A 19,046-nucleotide genomic window follows, 5' to 3' on the forward strand; every position below is an offset into this window, starting at 1 on the left:
AGGGATTTGATAAAGGGTCAAGATGTAACATTGCATAAAAGTGAAGAACAGGATGTAAGATGGCCATGTAATCAAGGCCAAGTACGCAGCAAAAATATTTACCTGAAATTACGGGAGGCCTTACAAAAATCACCTCGAAGCGGCTCTAACAAAAAAGACCAAGGAGGTATTTAACCTCCTTGTAAAGACAAACTGTATACTCAACACTAATCTCAATTCAAGTGTAAATAATATCAGTTCCACGAGGCAGTATGAAAAGGACTATGACTATTTCATAATCCAATATCAAAGATCTTACAATATTTATTTATATTTTCCTGAGGGCAGGAATAATAAAGATCGCACATGGGTAACTGGGCAGATGACAAGTACAGAAAATGAAATATCATGAATTATTCCACAGAGGATATCAGGAGCAACTGTTGTCTGTGTGGACCCAGTGAGTGTGAAATTGGAGGGAGCCCATCCCTGTCCAGCCCAGACTGCCACTCCCATGATAAATCAACAAATGAATTTTCTCTCAGTGGCTCAAAAACTGATTTAAAAAAAACCTCAACCATCAACAGATCCTTTCCGTTTGAGAGTAAACAAAAGAAATGTTGCCGCAAACTTTTTTTCTTGGTCTGCAAATTTCACATTTCCTTGGAGATGGAGTTTGAGCAGTGACTTACCCCAGACTGGACAGGTGACCTAGATTTCAGCCCAGCCAGACATGTTGTCATGTCTGACCCAGATGTGCCACATGGTGCGAGTGACTGATTAACAGGCCAAAAACTTGGACTGATTTCTCTCCTGTTTTGTTCCTCTTCGCTGCGGAAATGAACAACCTCGCTGACAGAGCCACAGTCTGAAGCCTCGGGCTGTTCTCTAAGCGGGAGATTCGGGCGGATAAAAGATACAACCCCACTCATCTCCAGACAAACGCAAACAACTAAACAATACACCAACCTTTCGGGAACAATGATCAGCCGCAGAGCGTGGTGGTTAGGTCTGATCGGCGGAGAGCTGGCGAGGTGCTAGCATTAAGCAAACGGCCAAACAGGATGCAGGACACGTTGTGGTTTAATACTGGCTCAGTCTGCGCAGCATGGCGGTGTGCTGCTATCCATCTGACTGCCCCATACTGGCCCCTAACAGTTGGCTGTGAGTCTGGACCAAGAGGCCTGCTGATGACGTGACTGACCTTTGGGCCAGCCAGGGGTCACGTGGGGTCACACCGACCTAGTTTGTCCCAAGGCCAGGATTCGGTTACAAGCTGGAAATGGGGTTAAGTCACCTGGTGAAGTGGTTTTATCCGTTCCTTATTCCTTCATTCCTATTCAATTATGCGTTTTGATGATAACCTTTGTCATACAGAAGGGACAGTCCCAGGAAATAGTGTTGTTCTTACTGATCTGGCCTATCCTGTGGTTAATGGTGCATTTTGTAGCTCATGAAAGGGGCTTTAACCAGTAGCAGGTGCAGGACCGACATTGGAAGCAACGACCTCTAACTCTGGCCTTCATCACTCAAGGTCAACAGTCTTAAATATCATTTCAAGCAACCTAAAAGTGAAAGTTATGCAGAGTAATGAATAACACATGGGAAGAAGATATCTCTTTTTGTAAAAGTGTTGAACATTAACTGTTCATAAGTCAATAAAGGGTGTGTAATGGGATATCATATGCTAGAACCATCTGCTGTTTGTACAATTCAACTGTCTTGAAAGCATTCCAGACAGAAAACAGATGCTATCATATTGGTAGACAAGCCTTATTATTATGGTCCCATCAACAAATGTCAAAGATGTGTTTTATTGCTAAAGAAAAAAATGAGCAATGAAAAAGTTGCCAATATTTTGTCTATGGAGTATTGAGTTGAAAACTGGAAAATGATGGTTGAAACAGGATACAAAGGCTGACTGATTGCACTACTGTCTGTCTGTGTGAGACAAAACCATAAATAAATTATGCAAAATTATGGCCATAAAGACTGCGATGATAGCCACACTGATAGTAATATGCATTTTAGCAGGGATAGCTGCATAATTCATTGAGAAAGAGTGATAAAACCAGCATTAAGAATTCATAAGCTACAGGAAATTTGTTGCCAAATGATGTTGCCATGTCATTAGCGATGGTATCTGTTGCAGAGACAAGCTTGTTTTGGTCGGCTAGAAGCACTTTCTCTTATTAGATCCAGCGATAAATAAAAGTTTGAACGTTTTCCTCCTGCAGTTGACACATGCCTCCTAGACATAACATCAGGGGGAGAGGTGACAGAGGAAAAAAAATGTTTAGAAAAAAAATGTAAATCTATGATAATAGTAAGATTTAAACTTTACAATCTATATTCAGGATTTTAAAAAGTAAGCAGCAAAAAATCAAGTTGTTGTTGTTGTATCAAGCAAGTAACTCTACATGAAGAGTTTGCTTCACTGCCTATTTTGCCCAGACAACTTCCACGCTATTTGGTTGGAAACCAGACTGTAGCCAGGGTGACACAGGTCAGGTCTTTGGCTCCAAGGCCAACACACCCCCTAGGAAAGTTTTCCTGTGCCCCCTGAGGATAGCTAGTCTGGCCTCTGGTAGCCATTTTCGATGCTTGTCATTGTCCCTGGTTAGGGGATTCTCTAAATATCCTCTTGGGGTTCAGGCATACTTGCAGGGGTCTGTTTCAGATTAGGGATGTCTCAAGGGGGATAAAAATAGAAGGGGCGGAGTCTAGTCAGTCATACCAGACTCATCTCCAGAAGCTAGGGGAGGGGCACAACAACTTCAGTCAGCACTGGACACTTGTTTACACAACAACAAAAACAACAACATATGTGAAGGACGGGCAGATCAAATTTCTTTTGAAATGTAGAAAATGAAAGTGAGAAATCTCAGCAGGGACCATCACAAATTACCCAGATGTTTTGAAGATTAGATAGATAAATATTCTTTACACAAGCTAGCTGCCTTTACAAGAACTAATTTACCTACAAATAAATGGTGTAACTTATAAGCCATGTTTTCCAAGAATTGATTTACCTACAAATGGTGTACCTTTACAAGCCTTGTTTTCCAAGAATTAATTTACCTACAAATAGTGTAACTTACAAGCCTTGTTTTCCAAGAATTAATTTACCTACAAATGGTATAACTTTACAAGCCATGTTTTCCAAAAATTAATTCACCTACAAATTTAAATGGTGTAACTTTACAAGCCATGTTTTCCAAGAATTGATATACTGTACATACAAATGGTGTAACTTAGAAGCCATGTTTTCCAAGAATTAATTTATTTACAAATTGTGTAATTTTACAAGCCATGTTTTCCAAGAATTGATTTACCTGCAAATGGTGTAATTTACAACCATGTTTTCCAGTATTAATTTCTTTCTTTCCTTCAAGCAAAGCAGTAGGCCCCCATCTTCACTAACAAGTTTAGTCAATAAAGTAATTAGCAAGAGGATGTCAAACATAACAAGTTGTTAACTTGGTGTCAAGATAAGCTCATTAGAAGTCACTCAACCAGCAGGAAAGTCATCAACTCATTAACTACCAATTGAAAAGTCATTAACACCTGGTTGTTACTGACAGATAGCAGATAGATATGTAAACAGTAGTACTGGGATGAGAACCTGTATGTGAAATCTGTAAGTAACAAATATTAAGCTGTCAGCTTGAGCACCATAGGATGAAGTTGTATCCATATTGCTTGTACTAAGAATTGTAACCTTCATATTTGGTGCAGGGGAATTTTGTATATTGCTAAAATTTTCCATTTTATCCTAAAAAATTATGCTTTTACATGTAACATCTACAAACATAATTTCACCAGGGTACATAATTCCACCAACCTGTAAAGATACGTCCAAACTTTGCATTCCTGGGGGTACTGCAATAGAGATCTCTCAAACCCATGTTTTCCAAAGTGACGGATTTATGTAACCCGGGGGAATAATGTTAATTCAGGTTTAATGCAACATCAGTTTTCTGGTGTGCATCACTGGAAACAAGAGTTATCAAAAATCAACAACAGAGGTGATGCTGCTATTTAGGGGGCTGAGAAAAAGGCTTTTCTTAAAGGATTCTGCCTCAGAGATTAAGAAACTAGACTACATCCTTGGTTGGTAACACAGGTGTGATACCTGACCCTCGCTGTTCCTTTTTAATCACAAGGCTTCCAGATATCATTCTCCTGTCTCACCTTGTAATCTCACCCACATAATACCCCCTCTATGTGACACCTTTTTCTGCCCAAAGCAGCTGTTTGCCACAGCAAATTTCCTTCTAATTGTCTGAGAAATCAATGTCCTTTGATGGTGTGACCTACATAAGACTGATCATATAGGGCAATGCCCTCTTTCATCTCTCCAGGGAAACCTGTAGACCGACTGGAACACAGAATCAGAGCATGGACAAGCTACGGAAATCCAGTAACAATTACAGAACTTTGAGAAGTTTTGTTGGGTGTTTAACATATGACAATTCTTATACTGTAAACGCATTTAAGGTCGCATGGTTTTTATTTCGCGCTCAGGCGAAAATGGATTATTTGCAGTGATTTTAAATTTGCGGCAGGGCTTATAATAGTTACATGCTGCTACAGTATTGGACAAAATGTTCGCTGTGGTTTTATGTGAAAACCGCGAACATCAAACCACCACAAACATTTCTGCAGTTACAGTATCATAACAGATATCCTGATCAAAAAGCTACATTTGGTGGCAAAACTAAGAGAAATTTGTATGCAATCTTTAATCTGCTTATAGCAATTATATATTGATTTAAGTGTGTGCTAATTGTTTTATGTCAGATCCGAAAGCATAAGTGAACTTCAGAGGCACACAGATAGTCTCCCGAGACTGGACCTGGCAGGGCTGTGGCCAGGACCCAACGGAAAAAAAATATCACCCTTTTCGTCCCAAACTCTGATGAAAATATATCTTTGTAAGCTTGAAAATGATGAATTTGAAAACGAAAATTCAAAACATTGGCTACCAAATGATGTGGGACAGAAAAAAGTTCAAAGCTGGAGACAGCCCTGCTGGACCACCAAAGAAAAATGGTTTCAATAGCCATTTTTTTAGGATCATTTTAAAAAGCCAAGATGCAATATCTGAAAACATACTTTTTTTATTATACTTTTAAGTATACTTTGGAGAGAGAATGTTCTCCACCAAGTGGACCTGTGCAACAGAGTTGCAGGAGGATCTAAGGACTAAGGTAAGGTAAAAACATACGTACTGCTCTATCTATAGTCATTCTTTCATTAAAGAATCAAATACCAAATAGCCAAACAGACCCATGACAATTCAATATCATTTGCTATAGTAGACTTGAATGTATGTGGGTTCACTTTTACTGAACAAATTTTGGAGCCAATTGTATGAGCCTGGGCAGAGGAAATGTCCATCAAAATTTAATGGTTTCTGTAAAGATTTGCTCTATGGGGTGTGGGCCTGAGCTAGGTGTGACAGTGTTTGCATATGGGACAAACGCTCCCATTCAAGTGTACAATAACACATTAAATCTGCATTGTCACTGCAACCGGCTGGCACCAACGTGTGAACTACATCTGACACGGCCATTAATCATCATTGTTCAGATCATAAGGATCAAACACAATGTGCCTCTCCTGAAATTTGTTTCGCCGCTGCGAGAGCAATTCCGCTCCTTTCAGTTACGCCCCCCTCTCGGAAACGCACTGTCTCCGCTCCACCCCCTCGACTAATTGCGAGCTCAAATCAAGGCAAGGCCAGGGCTTCCTCGGGTATAATTGGAAAACAAGCTCTCCTTTATCACCCTATATAGATCCAGGAGCTACGTCAGCGACACCCGGTGTGCACTGCCAAGTTCCCTCTTCAAGGCCAACCGAGAAGTACTGATACACCCGATCTCTGGAATAATCCGTAGCTGATACCCGCTGACGACACGATAAATATACGCTGAAGAGCCTGGCAGGTGGGATATGAAATCAATGGGTGGAATATCAGATACAACACAGCAAGGAGGATCACCATACCCATCTACACTAAGAAGCGTTCAAGGACTGACTCTTGTACAGATGCTGTAGGATAATCTTCGGTAGGAGACATAGTGTAACTGAGGGATTGCTACATCTATAGAAGAAGAGCCAAGACAAGCGCGCAGAAATATCCCTCCCTAAATCTGACACTAGCGACCTTAAAATCCGTGTTTGAAAGTTTACTGGTCCATGAAACAGGATTTCGTGTTTAAAGTCGACAAGTGTTGAGAGCAAATTTTCAGATGTTATCTTGAAGTTTTACTACAGGGTGTCTCTCAATGATTCATCCTTCATAGATAACTCATCTTCTGAACTCTATCATGGGTTAAGATTGAAGGTAAATCATGAAAGTTCTGCCTATTCTGTGTTTGTGCAATAATTTGCAAAGATGTGTATCATATCAGAGAATAAAGCTTTCAAAATTCTGGGCATAAAGTTTTCAACTCTGTGACTGTTACACTTTTGCAAGTAACATTTTTTGTAGGTTTACATTGCCTAGAACATTAAGCTCCATTCCTTACTGTGAATTATAGAAATACTCCTTTTATTTGAGCTTAAAACCCATTTTACGTATCTCAAGACAATAAAAGACTGGTAAACTAGCTGTTTTCCTGTTGAATGGGTATCTTTAGTAAAACCTTGCATGCACAACTTTATACAATACGTCCCTAGCAGCCATGCATTTCCAGACATATACTCTGGATATGATACCACTTTTTCATTTCTTTATAGTATTTTCTCCACCATTTTATGTCAATCCTTTTATCTTTCTGCCATATCATATTAACAAACTACTATGACATCTGCATTCTGTCATCATCCGGACCACCTAAGCCATCCTACAAGCACTAGATGATAAAAAGTTATGATGATACCTGGACATGGTTGTGGCTCAGAATTTCTTGCTGAAATAAAAAGGCTGTTGTTTAAAGCCGTATAGAATGGCCCATTTTGCCTTGTAGCTATCTGTATTTATTGCGCCCTAAAATGTGACAGTAAAAGTTTTGTGATAATAGGCATAATAATAATACATGTATATGGGAATGGAGGGTGAGGAAGACCCGACCAGACAGACATGAGGAATATGAATGAAGGAAATATTACTTTTCTTATCTTTTTATCAACACTTTCCTTTCATGGATGCATTAAAATCATCAACTGCAGTGCTTTTTTGTGAATGTTATTTATTCAAAACAATCTTACAAGTTGAACTATAAACAAGGACACATAGCATAAATTTTTCATTGCTGTTGCGTTCCAACTTTGATTGGCACATTGATCATTTTGATAATACAAATCTTCAAATTAAAACTATCGTCATTATCAGTTGATGGACTCATTTACGAGCTTGCCTTATTGCGTTAATATAGTCAGTAATACTGTACACTTTGACATGGGATATGAGTTGGATGTGACTTTGACTTTGATAGTGTACTACCACGTGTAAGGTTCCACCATGAATCTTCCACGCTTTCCCTAACTTTGATCATAAAGGCGGGATAATTGTGCTCCGAATTTGTGGAGCGCCCATGCAAAGGAAGATTGGTATGCAGCCGCCCCACCCTGAATGGTAGCGTAATCTGTGTAAAATTTAATGGCCACGCCGATACTACCCGATGAGCCTAAATGTGTGATTTGGGCCATCTGACTACATTTATGGGCGCTGTAAACTGGTTCAGTATCATCACACACAGGTGCAGCTGCAGGGGAGACAGTAACCAGAGTTTAAAGACCTGTAGAACAGAGGGATGTATGGAGTAGGGGAGATCAGACAACGCCCAACCCAATCAACCAAATGAACATTGATACGTTGATGAAGGTTAGACATCCAGATACATGTAGTAAGATGCGCCAAAAGCAACTGGATAGAATTTTGAAACAAACAGACGTGTCTGAAACGTCTGACTGTTTCAAAATTTTGTCCAGTTGCTTGAGTAACTATTTTTGGAGAACATGAACATTATCTAGTATATGATACCAAAATGTTCAGAAAAATATTGGAAAAATCTTGTCATCCGATACTTTTACATGTGTTGTTGGTACAGTCATTTAAGAAAATCATAAAGTTTTAATTTTCTCTGTCCTGCAGCAATTTTGGCTTAGAAGATGAAAGGTGAACCTGTACTCTGGAATATAAGGAACTTGCGATGAATTGTCTGTCAACAAGAAATAAGAAAAGACCCTGAGGTTGTGTCTAACATCGAAAGGAAGAGAAACTTTTGTTCGTTTGAGCTTGTCCAAACAACATACGTCAGAGAAACCTTTAAAACCTGTCTTGGAAACTTATATAAATGTTGTATTCCTCATCACACAGCCCCGCACTGAGGTGGACTTATGTACTTAACATGCCACCAACCTGTGGCTCTGCTTTGAAACTTTCCCAATCACACCTACTCGCGCTTCCAATTGGACGGCGAACCCCGAGGTTTCATCTGCGGAAGTGGCAGAATGACCCGCGCTATTGTACATTTCAGTCAGGTCCACCCAAATGGGAGGAAAGTCGGTAGATAAAAGAGAATAATCAGCCGGGCCCAGACAGAATCCAAATGGATGTTTATGGCGGGAAGACGTGACCCTCTCCCAAGTTAGACGTCACACCCTGCATGCCAAGTGAGCTGAAGCCTGATGAAACACAGGGACCGGCAGACTCTAATGTCATATAAAGTGATGTATAGAACACGTAATATCCCATACAGTCATCTCTGGACTCTGTTTCAATCCCCATAGAAATACAGCAATATAAAACTTTCATGTGCAGATTCATGGGGCAAAGTAATTGTCGTCAAAGGGCCTGATGTATCGCTCCTCTACAGCGCACAGAAAAGACGGCAATACATGTTTATAAATGCATCATTGATTTTCCTGAAGTTAGCCATAACTCGGGAAATATGACAGTCGGGGATGATTGTAAATTTTTCACCCCCTTTTTATCACTTTGTGATATAGGTATTAGAGACGGGAGGCCGGGTACATGAGAGGTTGACTTATAGAGGGTTTGGTGTATAGGATAATCTCCACTAGGGAGCATGTGCAATGGCCTGTACTTGTGTCCAGGAGCTACAGAAGCTTTATCTTGCCCCGGGGGCGCTCCACGGTCAAAGTTCTCGCGCAGGGATGAAAGTTGATCATTGGTCCAGGTGCAATTGGATCTCCTCGCTTCTCTGCAGCGAACCTTTTATCATGGACGGATAAAAGTCCCATTAAGACGATATTCTTATACATGTAATGACAGCCTTTCAGTCATTCTGCATGATGTGGAATAAGAATCCAACCAAATCTTTGAATTGTCCCAGAGGGCCTGCTTATAAAACATCGGTTCAGTATGTGGGGCTTAGACTCTAACTCCTAACACTTAATATGCCAGCAGCCATCTTTCTCCTTTAAACCTCCTACACGACGATTTTTGCATTCATCGCTCCACTTTCTATAAGCTCCGAGCCTTTCCGATCCTCCATAACCCTTGTGTTACAACCCTGGTGGCTTTACCCTAATGTGACTGCCAACCCATTACAAAGGGCCTGCAAGAAGTTAAAACGCGGGCAACTGTGTGGTGACATCACTTTTCCTGCACCCAGTCCCTTACAGTAGTGCGTTGATGGCTTTGCTTTTTCAGTGGCAACACACGTGCCCCTTAGTACACAACTCCTGAGGGATTCAACCAACTGACTCTGACAATGAAACAAGATTTTCTGCCCAGGCCTTGCAGTACATTCATACCTTGGCTGATAACACTGCGCATCAAAAAGCAAAAAAAAGTTAAGGTAGTCCCATAGCCTTTCTTAGACGGTGGGGGCAATGGGTTGTTATCCATGCACTGTGTCCTCTAGGGCATTGTATTGGAAGTTTGAGCCCATCCCGCTCTTTCCACTGCCTTTTACCTTCCCTTATGAACATAAAGCAACACTGTTGAGCCATTGTAGTTGACGTTGGCCTGAGCCTATGGGCTAACACAGCTTCAAAGATGCCATGAAAGTAGGAATGAGTTCTTGACAGAAAGAGGTATTGCTTATGCCAGTAGGCAGGGCGGGTTGGGGGGTTTGAAAGAACCACATACACACCCAGAGGAACCCAAAAAGAATGATCATTGCATACTCTTGTGACGGTGCTTTTATTGATAGTCTATGTTTCTTCCTTTGAAATCCTCTAAAAAATGCAGGAAATGCCATTTTTCAGAGGGCTGAGTTTTCCACATTTTTCAGTCGAGGGCATGTCCATGGACCCCCTAGGAAGCTTGTGCCTTTAGCGCTCACTTGACCGCAAAATCTACAAAAGAACCCCCAAAAACAACATCCTGGCTACGGGCATGTTACTGCAGTATTTTTCCTGTCTGACTCTCCCTCTCTGGAGATGTTGATCTGGTTAGTGAGGAAGTTGTTTGACCCAATCAGCACGCTCCTCTCCTGAGTACATCACTGCACCAGTCCTCCCCTCCATTCCTCACTCCATGAAAAATCATCACATGACGGGATTTTATTAGCGTCCCTCCCTAAAACTAATTTTATCAACTAATTGGTTGGCATTCCCATTCAAGAGACGTACGGAACAGGGAAAACATGCCCTTCATACATCAGCAGTGACGCAGTCTCCTACTTTATTGCCGACTGTGCATGTTATGTCCTTGTTATAAGGGAGACAGAAAAACAAGTTGTCTGGGCTTTGTGGAGCCTAGGGGCACGCCAGAATGCCCTGTGATGAAATGAATATGACGAATGAAATACAAGTACGTGTAGACTAGTGTTTAAAGGACAATTAGATTTTATTAGTCAGACTGCCTTTATTAGATAGGCTAAGTGCATGTATAGCCTTGCGGATACTGCTTTCAATTCTCTTTCTTGCTGCAGACTTTCTGTCTCCTGAAACATCGTACTATCATACTAACCATGTTTGCATCTCCAGTTGATATATGTACACTCCGGGCTTTAACGTCATAAACAGGGTACTGGCAAAACTTTTCTAGTGGCTAAACAGTATCTGTAAACAGTAATGTGGATAATTTCAAGAGCTGTTTTACAGGGAATCCACATGTAGAAAGGAAAACACAACCTCCAACACAGTTGTCCGACTAAGGGCCCAATGTGAGAGCAGTTCAACAGTTCAGGAGATCTGGCATCATGTGCCTCCATGCACAAAGACACATGCAGTACAGTTATTCAGTATGTGGTATATAAAACAAGATCAAGAAGGCATGAGGATGATCTATTCAATGAATTTTTGACTAAAAATGGAGACATGGAAAGCTGAATGAAGGGATTTGGATGGGTGTGTGGATGATTCCATCTATGTGTCATTGAAATACGTCCTGAAGACACATGTTCTTAATCTATTCTTAGTATGTATGGGATCAAAATGTGTCATTGAAACCATTGATATCTGTAACTGCATCTTGTGGCTACTAGTTTACAATAAGGTTACACTTCTGATGGGATGATCACAGATTATACGTGGTGTGGAATAGTTGACTGTAGCTATTTTGTTTCTGTTCCCTAACCATGTTTGTCAAACTGAAGCTGACACATTCAGAACAATTTCCTCTGCTCTCAGACATGCCTCTCTCTTGTCCATTTACTGGTAACACAGGATAATAAGGGAGCATAGCCACTCAACGACTTGATGGATGCTGTTCCATGTAGTAGGAATTGTGTTAAGTACCTGTATAGTAACGCCATAATAGCCAAGATTGCCGAGGAATTAATCATAGTCATGGATGTCACTTAGAATGGTTATCAAGGATGAGTATGTTTTCCTCATACCACGTTTAATATCGGTACCCCAGACCTATCCACTCTTCCTCCTGTGATAAACTACAGTACTAAAATAGCGGGGAAATATAGGTCACTGACGATGTCACTCCTGAATCTAGGACAGGCTGAATCTCTGGAGAGACATGTTATAAGGCACATCTACAGCAAGGTAAGAGTTGGGGATGTGTATTTGTGTTTAATCTGATGGCCTTCATATGCTTCTTATCAGTACCTTCTTATCTGCTGTGTGTTGTACTTGTACATGTACAATGATGTACATACGGTTAAAGGTCAGGTCTGACATAAATAACAAAGTATATTACTCACAGTACAAATTTAGACACCCTATAAACAAATGAAAAAGATACCAGAAACTATATACTTATATCTTCATTTGGATTTGCAAGACATTTTCTTCAGAAAATCATATGAACTATAGATTAAAGTGATACTTGGGAAAATATCTACCTGATGAGTTTGATCATTCTTGTCAAGATTCAAATTCGGAAATTTTCGGAACTGAATTGGTCTAAATCTGTCATTCCTATTTACCTACCTGTGTACAGGTTACTGTCAATGCAGAAATGTTTGCAGCAGTTTTATGTTTGCGTTTTTTGCGGCAAGCATTTCAATGCGAACTTAACCCTCAAACCACCGTAGCTTTTTTACGACTAATCTTACCGTATGGGGTCAAAACTGACCCCACAATGTTTTCTACAAATGGAGCTTTTTTGGTGACTCTTTTTCTGATTTGTATATATGTATAGTTCCATATATCTATAAGGGACAGTTTGACATGATTAGGTGTGAATAATTTCTGCTTATTATCATGATTTATGCAAAAAGAGGGAACAACGTCTTTTACAACTAACGCTATTCAGACAAGCGGGCTCTATTGAGGCCTGCGCCAACACTTGATGTGATTTTGCATCTGAATGGCTTACGCTAGAACAACCAAACTTGGTCACCTTTGCTAAAATTTTGTTAGCAACATTTTGTTATAAATGAAATAACTAATAAATGTTTTCTCGTTGCCATGGCAACCGGTTTCTGAGAGCCATATTTGGAAAAAGTCCCTAATTTTGGATTTAACAATGTAATTTTAGGGTTTTCTTTTTAAACTGCACTTATTTTCTTAAATCCATACCATCTAATGTCATTCACTATAACTTTTATGATTTGATATTCATAATTTATGCAAATTTGATTACATCATCGGTAAAAATTTAAGATGGCGGACGATATAATTAGATTAGCTATAACCGGCTATTTCAACCTCAAATTTCTTAATTTCCATGTTAATTGTAACAGAAACAATCTTAATATAAATGTTTTAGTCTATTTTTATTGTGCTTTGAGGTTATTTGCTGAAAAAATGCATTTAAAAAAATTCAAGATGGCGGAACCAAAATGGCGGATTTCACTAGTGGTAGCTAAATATGAATATAATTTTTATGACGTCATTTCGACGTCGTTCCTGTTTCCAGTCACAAATAACTTCTTTGGATACATTATGATTTATCATACAGATTTTCTATTAAAATTTTATCGTGTACCTTTGAGCTATATGGAAATACCGAATTCGGTGGTTTTCGCCAATAAAATCACATAAATGACGTCATAATACGTCGCAACGTCAAAAATATTTACGTTCATTAAAAAATCTTGTTTTTTCACGTATCTACAAAATGATATTTTGTTACTATGATCATAATAACCCTTGTCATACATGTTACTAGATGATAAGGATCAAACAATAAGGAATATGAGTGCAGATTTTGCTGGGGTCAGTTTTGACCCCACTGGACCATGCGTAAACTTTCTAGGATAACTTAATCAACAATGAGCCAATCTCGGTAAAATCGTACGAGAAGTTATAAGACATATATACAAACAAACTCATAGGAGGAATTTTGTTTTCAACTAGAAATGTCAAAATGGCACATGTTGATATACGCCTGGGGTCAGTTTTGACCCCATACGGTGGTTTGAGGGTTAAAACCACCGTGAAAATTTTTGTCTAATACTGAAGCAGTATATATGTGACTATAGTGCTGCTGCAAACTTAAAACCACCGCAAACACTCCATTTTCGTCTTAGCGCGAAATAAAAAAACATGCGAACTTAAATGTATTTACAGTATTTCTCTCCTTCAGGTGAAAATGAGCATATGGTAGAGGTTGAGCTGTTGTTGTGACCTGTTTAACACTGAGAGAGTGGGATGGCCTGCCTGTCTGTGTCAGCGCACACTGCTAATATTGCCCCAGTTTCCTCATGACACCAAATCACCTTTTGATGGCCGGCCTTACTTAAAAGAGACAGATGCCCCCATTCTGCCTGGGGATAGCTCCACATGCATAAAAACACCTGTAGCAGGTAGGAACCCACCAGTGTTTCCGCCAGACTGACAGCCACAGGCCGTCCAAGGAGGGCCGACGGCCCGACCATCTCGCGCCATCAGGCACAAGCTTTCTTCCCCCAAATTTTGATATTTTTAACCCTCTTAAACACTACTTCCCGTATTTTGGGAGGCAAAATTGTTGAGTAAAGGTATGTTTAATGTGTCCACAATAACCTACCCTATAGCTAGATTATACCCTGGGTATGTTCAGGTCAGGGGTAAGTTCTAGTCTGTTACACTGGATTCCCACCTGCTGATGTGTCAAGCTGGGGGAAACTTTGACTTTGACTTAGAAATGTTGCAAAATTAATATTCAGATGGCTGGAGACAATTCCTCTAAACACTACAGTCCAAACAAAGAAAGAAGACCACTGGGGACTGATAAAACGTAGAGAGGCGGTCGCTGCAGACAAGATTCTTAATGCTTGTGTTAAATTTGGGCCCCACTGTCAAGCAGTGTCAATCACTGAGTTGGGCAACCCTGGATAAAGATGAAAGAATTAAAAAAATGGGGCAAATCATCTACTAAGACCAGCAAAAAGGGGTCATATTGGCTGGGTGGTCCTTGTGTAGTGGTGGTCCTTATGTAGAGGTGGTCACTTGCACAAGTTTGATCACAAATGGATCTATCCAACATGTCTCTTCAAATCAGCCTGGAAGTCACTTCAACTTTTCAAGCATAACAATACAAATGTTACATTACGGTAACATTCAAAAGTGTCCCAACATGCAGAACTTAGATAACACACTCTGCTGTTTCACAATTCATGGAAGACAAGTCCTGGAGACAACATATTTGCAGAGCGTTTCCTCAATAGTGACGTCTGCTTATCATATGTCATTCTTCACAGACTATACAAGTAAACTCAACTGGCTCAAGTCATCCACGTCAGCGATTCTCCAGAAAAAAAAGTATCAATGTCCGAGAATGACTGTCTAACAAACGCTATTTCCTGGAAAAGAAACTATTTCCCAGAAGAGACAGCCTCCTACATGGAAAAATCAATCTAATTTATTCATAGTCGTACTACTAATTTTGATAATTGCCACCTCCGGTGATGTTTTTCATTGTAAAACTGCCAGCGTAATTATTGCTGCCCTTCCTTTTTTTAAGATGAAAGACCATTCCAAACCTGCCTGCACTATAGTCATTAATTCTAAGTAAAGCCATTAGGGGTTATAAAGACAAGACAAAGAGGCAAAGGAAGTCTGGCCCTACCCTTAAGTGTGCTCAGAATAACTGAAAATATTTGACCATCATCTGATAATTCTCTCAGTCCCTTCCAAGGTCTTCGCGCTCATCCATGTCTCATAGACAGAAAACAGTAAAGTCACAGAAAACTTCACAGAAAGTTTGTCAAAGCACATAGCTTTCTCCTTGCTATGGGTTAGATCCATACACCAAATTTGCAATGCTAGCCATAACACAAAAGTCAGGATGGAGAGGGCAGACATATTGGTTTTTGAAAGTGAATAACATGCATGTGGAAAGTTTAACTAAGCTTTTCATGATTGTGTTCCTGATAGCAAACATATGACCACTTGCCCAGGATTTCAGGTGCTGATGGAAAAGTGTGTAAGGCAGACAAGAGGGAGTTATGTCTTATCCCTCAACTGCCCCTGGTCACAGAAGAATGTGAATTACTCCTTACTATTACAAACTCCTTGTGATCTTCTTCTCTTATTGAAGCCTGATGCAGACTTGAGATTGTTGTGGGGCAAATCTTGGCTAAGAGTCAAGCTTCACACCAGGATTTGCAGCTTCAAGATGGGCGAGTACACATCACATGACACGCAAGCTGCCCTGAGGAATATACCAGCGTGGCAGGGGGCAAAGGGTTGTTGTCAAGAGGTTTTTAGACATGAGATCATTTCTTGGAAGGATAGGAAAACCAGCGAGCTAATGCGAAATACTCTCAAACGGCTGGTAAAATTGTCTATCTCAGATTGTGTTTAAGATCTTATCAGTGTAAGACCAAAAGCGACAGTCACATTTTGTACGTGTTCCAACTACAAGTTTGAGCTGTAAGAGTGCCAGGCTATATTGACCAAACTTTCTGTAAAATCTGTATTCTTCAGGAATTGTGAAAGAAAAGCTTTCTTATACATTATACATGAGACCTTGAAGCAGACAGCTTTTGAGAGCAGTCCAGAATGCACCTGCCAAGCAGACTCCTTCAACTTGGAGACTAACACCTTATCATTCTTCAAGAACACTGCTATCATGCAATTATCATGCCAGGCTTTCACCCTCTTCAAGAAAACCCTGCAAAATTCTCCTCAAACCTCGTTGACTCCTCCCGAGACTAATCAGATCTAGAGGAGGATGAAAGGGTTAGACGTATCAAGAGCTCCTCGTGGCCACCATGGCGAAGGCCGGTGAACCCTGGACATGCGAACTGCATGTAAAATCAAACACAACAGTCTATCTGATGTGGTAAGTGTTCGGCCAGTCCACATATGTGGCAAATCAACTGGGAATGATCATGTTCTTTGAGTCAATTTTTTATGTCTGCTTGATAGATCCTTCTGGTTTCTAATAGAAAAATGAATAGCTCCATCCTCATTCCAAGTAAAGTCTGTTATAGCCATGATGAAGATGCTGAAGATGCTGATGCAAAATGGCAAAAAATCTAAGCTAGAATTCTTTTTCTTATGAGCTGAATAATCTGGCAATTTCTTGACATTGTTGCTTTAAAAAAAGAATTGCAGAGTTCTTGGTGTACTAGATGTTGGCACATCGGCAACCAAATCCGTAGTGTGTTTTGGTCGCTCCACTGCCAGGGAAGGTTGTGTAAAGTGTCTTTCCCAAGGGCACAACTTCTGGCAATGGTGAGCAACAAACCCGGGACCCATTCGTTCTGAGTCCAATGCTCTAACCGTTGCGCCATACCAATGTCTTACATTGTCGCTTAAGTGGCATGAATGATGCTATGAGAGGGTTGGTTACAGAAAAATCCTTAACAATTGTGTAATATGGGAAGGGCAGTTCATTAAAAACTTAATAACTATAATCATATAAGGGTAGATCTGCCCTTCCCCATTGTGGAATGGGGAAAGGAAGGGCAGTTAAAGACCTACCTAAGAGTGGATCAGTGTGGGTGGGGCTTTAGATGGGTGAAGGATGAAGGGCTTGGCAACATAAAGATATGTGTGGTATTGAGCAACGAGCAAATAATAGATAGCTGGGGGCAGCACTCCCATATTCAACTGCCAGTATTTGAAAAGATGACATTTCTGGAATTGAAAACCACCATAACATTAGCAATGTAATGTCTCAGTAATTGTACAAGAAGACTGCAGTTCAAGCATGCATTCCTGTTGCCTCAAACTTTTTACAAGTCCAGGGAACATTTAGTTAATTTGGAAAAATGTTTCTTTTTTTGGACTCGTCCATATTTCTAAAATTGATTTGCACAAATGTGTATGATCTCATCCTGTGGAATGGGGCGTGCACATGTGAGGTAGATTTTCTAGTAATACGTAATGAAAATTGTTCATTCACACGCAACTTTGTCTGTCTGGTACGTGCCCGTGCATATTCTACAGTACAACAATGACGTTTCTCTTCTTATGAAACAATCACAATGTCACTGTTCCGGTAGAATCTTTTGTGATACCAAGATAGCATCTTATCAATTGTTCAAATCAAGATGGCTTGCAGATTAGGAATTCACATAGACAAGCAAAAAGAAACATCAAAGAAAAATGAGACATGGGATGGAGTGTAACTCTTTTGTGTGTCATTTGTGATGCCCATTGCTAAAACAAGGCAAAATTCGAAACTTCAGCATAGGATATTTGTACACATGTAGTCATGGGACTTACAGAAAGCTGCATAGTCTAAGCTTATAGCCCTATACCAGATGGAGTGAAATGAAAAGACATAACTTCTCTCCCCCACAACTTAAGTACTTAGTTTGTATGTATGTGATCGCCAAACCTGCAAGGCCAACAGCTGTCATTTCTGGGAAAAGGTTATGTCAAACTTTAGGAAGTTGTCAGATTGGGGCATGAGTCATATTCCCATTACAGAGGCTTGGGCTAGAATAAGCTGTAGGCTGGGTAAAAGATGTGGTATAAAATGCGTATTGTCTGTGAAGGGACAGACAAAACTGGAGAGCTGACATACCGACCTGATAGTGTGTAAACCATGTTGTGTGTAGGAGGAGAGGTTAAAGTGGGACAGGTATGGGTAAATCATATGTTAGTCCCTCTGGGCTGGCCATACCTCCATGGGTCTTATTAGCTAGGTGGGACTCTTGGCAAGGAAACTACATGTCCCTTAAAGGAGGCAGGTTATCTCTTTTATGTTGTTAACTTGGAAATATCTTAGGATGAAAATAGACATCTAAGGAGAAACAGAAGCTTAAGGTTGTGTTGGGTCAGACAGGTACGGTGACCGTCAGACAATTTAAGACAGATTCAACCCCTCTGGGGTGAATCATACTAGCTACTAACATGAGTTCCCTAAGGGGGATGTTGAACTTTCCAAGACAGTCCAGCTAAGGGCATGACTGTAGAATTGTCTGCACATGTGAGTAAGTAGTCCCTCTGGTTTAAGAACTCCATGGGCACCCATGCCTGGCAGTTGTTGAATAACAAGAGGTAAATCATGCGCATGATTTGTGCACAAAGTATGGAATTGCAGCTGCCCAGAGTGTTTTTGGAACAAATTCAAAACTAGCCTGATTTAATCGGGCTTATAGCAGGTGGGGAGGGGACATAAAACTCCATAGGCGATCATTCTGTGATTCACAATGTGTAAAGATGTCCAAACAGGCACATACTGTATATTAACGTTATCTATTCAGCATGCAAGTTGGGGACTAGTGAGCCAACAAGGTTTTTTTCTTGTATTTTTGAAAAGAGTACTTACCTTTTGATGTCACAGCAGGTAATAAGCACAT

The 19,046-nt window shown here is 40.3% G+C and overlaps 1 protein-coding gene across 21 annotated transcripts in view; it reads right to left on the reverse strand.

The window, feature by feature from the left end:
- Positions 1-19,046, reverse strand: part of LOC136423492 (muscleblind-like protein 1) — a 182,509-nt gene that overhangs the window by 51,705 nt on the left and 111,758 nt on the right. Inside the window, exon 1 of one of the 21 annotated variants that reach the window (XM_066411679.1) lies at positions 949-1,119. The exons of the other annotated variants lie outside the window; for them this stretch is intronic. The gene's annotated coding sequence lies outside the window, so the exon portion shown is untranslated. Of the gene's footprint in view, positions 1-948; positions 1,120-19,046 lie in introns of those variants that run through there. 21 annotated transcript variants of the gene reach the window in all.

This window comes from Branchiostoma lanceolatum, chromosome 17, assembly GCF_035083965.1.
Source record: "Branchiostoma lanceolatum isolate klBraLanc5 chromosome 17, klBraLanc5.hap2, whole genome shotgun sequence".
Lineage (NCBI taxonomy): Eukaryota > Metazoa > Chordata > Leptocardii > Amphioxiformes > Branchiostomatidae > Branchiostoma > Branchiostoma lanceolatum.